This window comes from Ambystoma mexicanum, chromosome 8 (genome assembly GCF_040938575.1).
Source record: "Ambystoma mexicanum isolate Mex_15411 chromosome 8, UKY_AmexF1_1, whole genome shotgun sequence".
Classification (NCBI taxonomy): Eukaryota; Metazoa; Chordata; class Amphibia; order Caudata; family Ambystomatidae; genus Ambystoma; species Ambystoma mexicanum.
In genome coordinates, this window is record NC_090929.1 from 837,057,623 (window position 1) to 837,067,470 (window position 9,848).

Below are 9,848 nucleotides of genomic sequence, written 5' to 3' on the forward strand. Positions count from 1 at the left end.
CTTCTGGGAAAGCTGGTTTTGTTATGTCTTGCTATGAGCTATGGAACTGTTTTCCGTGGTGTTTGTTCTTAGGAGAGGAGGGAAGCGCTTTGCTAGAAAGTTCGAGAAATTGCCACCCCTGTTTGAGGAGTGCATATATGCGGAACCCCTCAGCGGTCAGACGAGATAAGCACAAAGACCTCAGTCGGAAGGGGGACGCCTTTGTCCGACATACCTGTGGGCTGTTGTGCTCTCGGCCTGGCTGTTACCGGGGTCTTCCAGCCGCTTCTGGCGAGATGAGGGATTCAGTTACGCCCACGGTGATGTATTTTCTTTTCAATTCTCTGTCTTTTCTGTGGTTTATTTCTGTGTTATCACTTGTTGCTTTCAAGCTATGAATAAATAGTTGTATAAGTGCTCATTATTTCACTAACTGCGTATTTGGCTGTGAGTTATTGCTTCGCCTACCTGCGTTCAAATTATTTTTCTTTGTGCTACACATGTACTGGTGATGAAGTGTCCGTGCACATTTGGAGAGCAAAACAGATGTCTGTTGATGTCTGTTGTACTCAGTTTTACATAATTGACAATAAAACAGTTAAAACTTTGCCAACTTTCTGAGTGAGTATGATTATTGATGTTTGAGTATCTTCTGCATCCCCATCCATCTCAAAGTATTGCTACCTCGTCTTAAAGGTCTGGGTCGGTAATCCAGGTTCAAAGCTATAATGATGAATATCCTTCCCAGTTCTTACCTCATTCCTTGGAAATAGCAGGACGAAGAATTAATATGAGATGGTTATAGCTGTTTATGTATTATGTTCTGACCACCTAGTAGGTTTGGTATTGTTTTAGTAAGTCATGTAATCCAGGATGTAATGAATTGTGATGTGTATATGTTATGTATGTATCTGTGATTAATTAAATAATAGTATTTTAAATACATTAAAGTGTTTGTATATTATGATAAAGCTCATTTGAGCTATAAACTTAATAATACATTATTATTGCGTTTGACTATGATTGACATGTAATCAACTAAAGTCTCTTTTCTATAATAGTAATAGTGCTCACCCTGCTTATTGATGAATCATGCAGTCTTTTATCCAATTATCCAAATAGAAAACGAGGCTGCAAGGGTAGAGACAAGATTAATTTCTATACAGCTGTGCAAAAATAGAAAGGGGAACTGACTGATTATCCCATCCCAAAACTGTGGCCCCTCAGCACAAAAATCTTGATTTTTCTAGGGATTTACACAATGAGCCTTATACAGAAGAGTCAATATGATACATTTAGTGTGTTACATTTACAATGACCCTTCTAACAGTACATCCTCAGAACTTGAAGGGTATGGTTTCACAGCATAATTTGAGACCTGTATAATTGATTTTGCCTTACCCACAAGACACAAATTTCCATCCCTGGTGAATCATTGCATTACTTGTATTAAGACCTGACTATGTTCATAGTGCACATACGATTCTTGTTCTGATTCTCAGTCAGCTAAATTATCCATGGTGGGGACTGTGTTTAGGCAGACCTGCACCTCGGAATGAGGCTTTCATCATGCTTTCATCATGCTTGCACTGCCTTATGAGTGTTCATGTGTCTGCCAACTAATCATCCCCTATTCTAGCTATACATGTCTTTGTTATGGCATCATTGCCATAATAATGTCTGTGGTTTTGCTCTGTCTGGGGCTCCTGCCTATCTGTGGACCAGAATAAATGCTGCCATCTTCTACAATATACAAATATTAGTCTTTTTTCATTTGGACATTATAGAATCCATTGGGACATTGAGATATGCCATCACAGTGAGCATTTTCTTTACTTTTGTGGTAGTCCTCACCAAAAAGTATTTTTTTCATGTTAGTGCTATCATGGCCAATGAGGCACAGGCCTACTTTTTTGCGACTGCTCAAGGTTTAGAATCCTCGCTGGATTATACTTATGTCGGTCCTTAAGTTGACTTACAGGGACCACACACTATGATCTTTCAACAAAAAGGAATTTGTTATTTAATTCCATAGTTTGACTTTACTGCCTCCTGTACAAAGTCTGTTTTTAGTTTGGGCTATTAGGTATCACTTGCGAAACCTATAAAGTCCAAACTATTGCATTCTAGTACTTATTCAAGTACGGATAGGAAGTAATGGCATATGACGAGGGACACAGAGGAATGGCATTTGAGGAGGGACACACAGTGTATAGGTGTTGCTTGGTTATGACCCCACCCATAGCCATGCTTATCCCTCGGGCCATTCCCACCCATCCTTGCCTCTCCCTGCCTAAATCTCCTCCTCATGGGAACTCTTTGAGCTGTGAGATTGGTTTAATGAAGGTTTTCAGTTTGTGCAGCATGCTGACGTGCTGACGTAAGGCGCAGGTTGGCTGTTTTTTGTTGTTCGGGTTGAGGGAGGAAGGAGTCGGGTCATATGGAAGACTGCAGCTGCAACATTGCTTGATCAGCTCGAGTTAAAGTTTCTGAGATTTTTAAATTGCTTCTGTTTTTTTTTTTTCTTTCATGACGAGCATAAAGAATCAGACGTGGGGATACCTCCTCGCAAGGGGCGAAAAGCTGGGCTGTAAAATTAAACCGCTTTTGAAGATGTTGCCTCAGATGAGGTTGAGCTCTTCAATTATTTCCAGTAATGGCATCCTAGTGTCATCAGAATAGTTGCAATCCTTTGAAAAATGTCTCCTCCGCTGCTATCACGAGCAGCATATTCCACATAGGTTGACCAAATGTTCAACAACCAAAACCCTGATGGAAATTCACTGAAAATGCTTTTTCAATTTATAAGCACTATGCGTGACCTTTACTGAAGTCCTGTTGAAAACAAGCATTGGCAAAGCCAACAGGTTATGAGGCATTTGCCAGGCACTGCTATTAGATGCCCAGATATTCACACCATTTTGTACCTGCTACCATCAATGGGTGGTTTATACTACTACGGATGTGCATGGCAAGTGCCTTTGCCAGGGGCGTTGCTAGGGGGGGGCAAAGGGGGCTATAGACCTGATATTTTGGTTGTAGCCCCGGATAGAATCACAGGAGCTACAGCCAAAAGACTAGCTAGCCCCCAGTCCCAACAGTACCAACATCAGCTTAGCCCCGGGTCTTTTCCAGACCTAGCAACTCCCCTGGCCTTTGCAATGCCTTCACAAAAGCCCAAACTGTTGGCATTGCCAATGTGTGTTTCCTCCACTAATTCACAATTACCTAAAGCGGTCTTGTGTTCTATGGTTACATTTGTGCGAAATTGTTTCTAAAAGTGGATTCATTAGTAAGCCTGATAAATGCATCTTATGTTATATCTATTTGAGTGCCAAAGCCTGTGGGCGTCGAGGCACTTACACTAAATAGACTCGTTTTTACACCTTTTCTAAAAGCAAGATGGTCCTTTTCCTTTCACAACTTGCTGGGTAGCTTGTTCAATGCCTGGACGATCAGAACAGGAAAAGAATGACCATTCCCTCTAAATCTCTTAAACCGAGCAACAGTGAGACAATGAGCCTCATTACGAGGCGGGCGGTAAGGGATTACCGGCACCTGTAAGGGCACCAGTGCCGGAAATCCCTTACTGCCCTACTACAAGTTCCCTTTGCGGGTCCTCCCTTAACGCCTGGTTTTTCCAGGCGTTGAGGAGGGGACCCGCAAAGGGACTCTGGAGCTAATAACGGTACCTCAATTTGCGGTACCGTTATTAGTGCCTTGCCCATTCCCATTGAGCCCTATGGGGGCTCAAATGGGAATGGGAAAGGGCCCTGGTGAATGGGGAATTACCGGTCCCGCCAACCTTGGAATGGACTGGTAATTGCTCCATTCACCAGGGCGGAGTCGGAACAAGTTTTGAGGCAGCCATGGTGCTAATAGCGCCATGGCTACCTCCAACCTCGTAATTAGGCCCAATGTGCATCAAAGGAACGTAAATTACAGCCAGGTTTGTAGATTTCCAGTCTTTCCTTCAAATAGGTGGGAGCATTTCCAAACAAACACTTTTGGTTCAGAGTAAGAATCTTGAATTGAACTCTTGCAATAACGGGGAGCCAATGGAGCTCTTTCCGGGCTCCACACACCGGCTCCCTCCTTGCAATGTTACAAACCACGCAAACCGCATTATTTTGAATCCTCTGTAACTTTCCCATGCACTTCTTGCTTGTCCTACCTAGTAGAGAGTTACAATAATCGAATCTAGGTAAAATAATTGCTCTAACTAGCTTCTCACAGTTCTTTTGGTTAACCAAAGGGCCAATCTGTCTCGGGACCGTCGAGGAATAATGTTTCCTGACTACATAATTTACATGGGCATCAGCGTTTTGCGACGCTTCCATGTAAATGCCAAGTGTTTTTACCTTGTCCACAAGAGGGATGTAACCTGCTTCGATTTCAAAGCTCTTATAAGCGTGGTTCAACATTTCCCTTGCAAGTTTTGATCAATAGAACATTAGTTCTTTTTTAGTAGAACTCAAACACAACCAATAAGTGGTCGTCCAGTTTTTGATGATCCTATCGATTTTGCTCTAATTTTCCTGGTCTGTTTCATGATTACCAATAAGCTCCATTATCAGCTGAAAATCGTCAGCATAGGTTGTGAACTGTAAGCCAAGTCTCTCCATTTCAGCACATAGGGGCTTAATATAAATGTTGAACAATGACAGCGACAAACAGGGACCCTGTTGAACCCTGCAGAGAATCTGAACATGGTCTGATGAGGCTCTGGATTTACGGCCACAGAAAAAGGAGTCCATCCGATTGATCACATTCTCAGAGTACGAATTAGCATGCTCAATAGCTGTTTGTGATCAAGCAGATCAAATGCTGCTGACAGATCAAGAAGAATCAGCAGACTCGTATCACTCCTTTCTAAAGCTGTTAGCATCCGATTGCGCAGATCCAGGAGGGCACTCTTGCGTCCGCAATTACTATGAACCCAGACTGTTTCGCATTAAGGAGTCCAGTGACCTCCATATGGTGTTGCAACTGGATAGTGGCCATTTTATCTATTACTTTAAGCAAAAACTGGGTATTTCTTATGGGCTTGAGATTGGTTGGTTCCTTAGGGTCCAGTCCTGTTTTCTTTTATAAAGGGGTCACCACCACATCTTTAATGGCCGCAGGAATAGATCCTTGTGCAAATGATGCATTTGTGACTCTTCTGAGGAAGGGGACAAACATTTCCTATGTCTCCAGAATAATTTTGGAGGGTAAGAGATCTCCGGGACAACTAGTCGGATGCATCTCCCTCAAGAGATTATCTATATCCGTATCGAGCACAGGGCTAAAGTTAAATAATGCCTCGGGTCCTGGCATTCCTCTGTCCCTTCAATACCTTGAGGCCATAAGGAGACTTGTATGTCAAGATCTTTACTAATTTTATTTTGTGTCAGAGTAGATTTCTTAGCAAAGGCTTTCTGCACATGATGACAATCACTATCAGGCACACAAGGTCTATCCAGAGCGAGAGGTTTTTTCCCAGTTTTGAAATATTTGAAACAACATTTAAGCTTCATTTTCTGCCCTGGTTATTAGCATGTTATAGAAGTTCTTCTTGGGAGTCCTGCAGAGTCCTTGGCATCCGTGAGAGCTGCTCCTTTCCCCTGGTTGTGAAGGGGTTAGCTTGGACAGGAAACGCTGTGAGGAACAAGGAGGTGGTGCCTAAACTATAAAAGGGCTTGGAAGCGTGGAGCGCGCGGAGTCCTGCAGAGTCCTTGGCGTCTGCGAGAGCTGCTCCTTTCCCCTGGTTGTGAAGGGGTTAACTTGGACAGCAATGCTGTGAGGAACAAGGAGGTGGTGCCTAAACTACAAAAGGGCTTGGAAGCGTGGAGCGCGGAGCGCGCAGAGTCCTACAGAGTCCTTGGCGTCTGCGAGAGCTGCTCCTTTCCCCTGGTTGTGAAGGGGTTAACTTGGACAGGAAACGCTGTGAGGAACAATGAGGTGGTGCCTAAACTACAAAAGGGCTTGGAAGCGTGGAGCGCGCAGAGTCCTGCAGAGTCCTTGGCGTCCGTGAGAGCTGCTCCTTACCCCAGGTTGTGAAGGGGTTAACTTGGATAGGAAACGCTGAAAGGAACAAGGAGGTGGTGCCTAAACTACAAAAGGGCCTGGAAGCGCAGAGTGTGCGGAGTCCTGCAGAGTCCTTGGCATCTGTGAGAGCTGCTCCTTTCCCCTGGTTGTGAAAGGGTTAACTTGGACAGGAAACGCTGTGAGGAACAAGGAGGTGGTGCAGAAACTACAAAAGGGCTTGGAAGCGCAGAGCGCATGGATTCCTGCAGAGTCCTTGGCGTCCGTGAGAGCTGCTCCTTTCCCCAGGTTGTGAAGGGGGTTAACTTGGAGAGGAAACGCTGTGAGGAACAAGGAGGTGGTGCCTAAACTACAAAAGGGCTTGGAAACGCGGAGTGTGCAGAGTCCTGCAGAGTCTTCGGCGTCCGTGAGAGCTGCTCCTTTCCCCTGGTTGTGAAGGGGTTAACTTGGACAGGAAACGCTGTGAGGAACAAGGAGGGGGTGCCTTAACTACAAAAAGACTTGGAAGCGCGGAGCGCGTGGAGTCCTCCAGAGTCCTTGGTGTCATTTGCGCTCCGGCGCACATAGGTAGCAGTCTTTCTGTTGTTTTCAGCTGCAAAGTACTGTGCCGAGGAAGATGGAGACCTGTGGATTGAGGGTTACTATCCGTGGACGGCTGACACTTCTCGGGTATTTTCCTCAAGCCGCCCTAGAGCGTAGGAGACGGCCTGCTTCTCCACGCGGAGGCGGAGGCATGCCTTTCGGCCCTCTTTGCCAGCGCAGCCCTGGTAAAAATGCTCTTCCTGTCGGATCGCGTACACCGCCGGGGTCGCATCCTGTCTTGCCCGGGCTCTCGCTGTGTCGGGGTCCCCACGTCTCTCCACCGACTCTGCTCCCCCAGCGATCTCCAGGCCGAAGTGCAGGCAATGAGATTTGTACGCTCGATGGAGTTAACAGCGACTTTGAGGTAGTCGCAGGCCGCCTTCCTGGCTGGAGATGTCGCAGGGTACAGGCCCCGGTCGCTTCACTCCTCCGGGATCTTCTTTGGGCCCCTAGCAGCCGTCGGGATTCCGGGATTCCAGGAAGCCGTAGGCCTCAACCGTTAGTTCCTGCGGAGCCGCGGCGCGGGGGAAGGCGGAGCTCCCTCTCCCTCCTCGATCTCGGCCAATTCTCCACTCCGGAAGATCAGAGTTGGGGTCCGCGGGGGCTCCGCTGCGACAGCAATCCGTGGGGGGGGGGGGTCGGCACTGTACTCCTGGAGGTCTGGGGGGGGCTCAAGTCCCTCTTACGGCGCCCTTTGGAGGAGACCAGTGCGGATGCGTCAGTGCATCTCGGCGCCCCCTGGTGGATGATGGATCTCCTTTTCAATGGTTAAAATCACCCAACAAAACTGTGGCACAGTTAAGTTTGTGTAACAGAGATAACAACTGGCTTACGTGCTCATTAAAAGAAGGCATCTCAATGGGGGGGCCTATAAATCAGGATACAATTCACACTATTATTATTTGGTGTGATTTTAGTATGTAGAATTTCACACCCTTCGCAGTCTATCTGAATTTCGTACATCCCTAATTCTTTCCTACAGATTGTAGCCACCCCTCCCGCAACGCCCTCTGTCTGATTTTTTCTGAAGAACACGTAGTCTGGAGGAGTCACTTGTCCAATCTCAGGCCCATGTGAATCCAATAACCATGTCAAGGTAAGACACATGATATCTATGTGTTTATTCACAATATAAGCGTGTATATCCTCAGCATGTTTAGGCAGTGATCTATTATTGAGGAGGGAGAGATTTACCATCCCAGATTGTAACTCTATTGCTCCCTCCTTCACTAGAGATGTACCACAGGAGCTCTTAATGTCCCCACCTTGAGGCCACAAAATTCGTGGCTAGGGGAAGTACATCCTTCCATTGAGCTGTTAACAGATTGAATTGTGCAGCATAAGTCTTTTCTCGCTAATTTATGAGTATTAGGCAATAGTGGTGAAGGCAAAACCATCACTCCCAGAGTGCAGTGCGCGGTACACATACACTTAACTTCCTTACTCACCAATGATTCGTCAATGTGACGACACACTATAGCTTTGCGCCGTAAACGTTGTGCGGCTAGCAATGTAGCTAATGTTTCAGTTGGCCCTTTAGCACCAATACCAACAAAACGAAAGCGAACACAGCCCGAAACTTATGATGACTTTTGGCTTAGTTCACTCCATAATACCATGTGTTTGGCAATGGACAACAATGCTCTTCTGTTTATAATTATTGCCCCAAACTATTTTCGCAAATGAGTATGAGTGACCAATGTCATTAGTTTATTTGAACATCTTTTGATGATAGGTCATATTTAATGGCCTCTGGTACGTCTGTTGGATTGGCAAAGTCTGATGCAAAATGTCACTGTGCACTACATGTTACTAGTGGTTCTATACCTTAGACATTAAAAAAGTGTAGGGTTCCAGGAAACATATTTGCCCTGGTATGAATGAGGTTGAGAGTTTACATGGATGTGGAATTCATGAATGTGTCCAGACTGCAAGTGAGGTGTGGAAGTGTGTGGACTTTATTTGGCTGAAACTGTCGAAGGGAAGAATCCACACTACCTGGAGAAGGGTTTGCCTTCCAATTTAGACACCGCATTTGTTATTGAGAAGAGCTAAGAACAGTTATGTGGGGATGGATGAAGGCAGTAGATGGCATATGAGGATGATATCAAAGGTATGAACGAAAGGTGGCACGAGAGTCTGTTTTTTCACAATGGTATGACGAATCTTGGTTATTAAGAAAGCAGTGCTTGCAATAGATAATGGGAGTTGGAGTCCCGTTTCCAGGTGGCAGCATTTGTTGGTGGTGCTGTGCACACTGGCGGCCTATGAATCACCTTTCTAGAGGAACTGCATTGCCCAGCACCTCCTTCAGCCACCGTGTAATTTTTGCAATTAGCATTTAAAAGTGCATCCCATTTGGGAATGTGGGATGCGCTTTTAAATGCACAGAAATGCCCCCAATATGTGGACATGCACAAAGGTGTTTAATAAGGGCTCCTGAATGAGCGCATCTAAAATTAGAAGATTTCGATGCCTGATCACTTGAGCCAAACAAAGTGTTGAGACTTTGATCCACAAGCGCAATTATAGATTTTATGGAAGGGTCAGTATAGGACGCTCCGCACTAGAAGTGCTATCTTTGGGAAGAATCCCTTCTTTTTAAGATACATGAAAAATTAAATCATTCACATGTGTTAGTGTTTATTGATTTCATTTATTAATTTGTGATTAGCAACCAGAAGATATTTGTATTGTTATTCTCCATGCCTTTCACCCTTGACGTCCATCCTCATGGTGTTGCGCTTCCAAATATCAATTATAATATAAATGCTTTATTTGCGTACTCTATTGGATGCCTTGTGTATAACTTTTGTCTTTCACTTTTACTTTAATTAAATGAATTACAACCGTGACAATTTACTCTGCAGGCCAGAGGGTGTTGATTATGGAACCTGTCAAACACAGTGCCCTTCAGGACAAGTGGGCTGGTTCTTACTGTACCATCTCACCAGTTACTTTGCAGTTTTTGTGAATCAATCAATATACTGTTCCACAACAGTCTTTCCATCGTTCTTTCAAGAAGCAGTTCTTTAAAATCATAACAAATTCGCTAGTTGTCTCTTAAATATGACATTTCTATCTGCTACTGTTCGGACAAACCTCCTTTATAAATATCAATAATTTGAAAGTGTTTTGTGAGGCTTACTCTATGATTCCTGCCCTTCCACAGTGCTGATTAGGTTTGCATGAATACTGATAACGACTTGTAGTGCGTCCATATGGGAAAACATTGCCTCCCCTTTCCTATTTTGTTGATT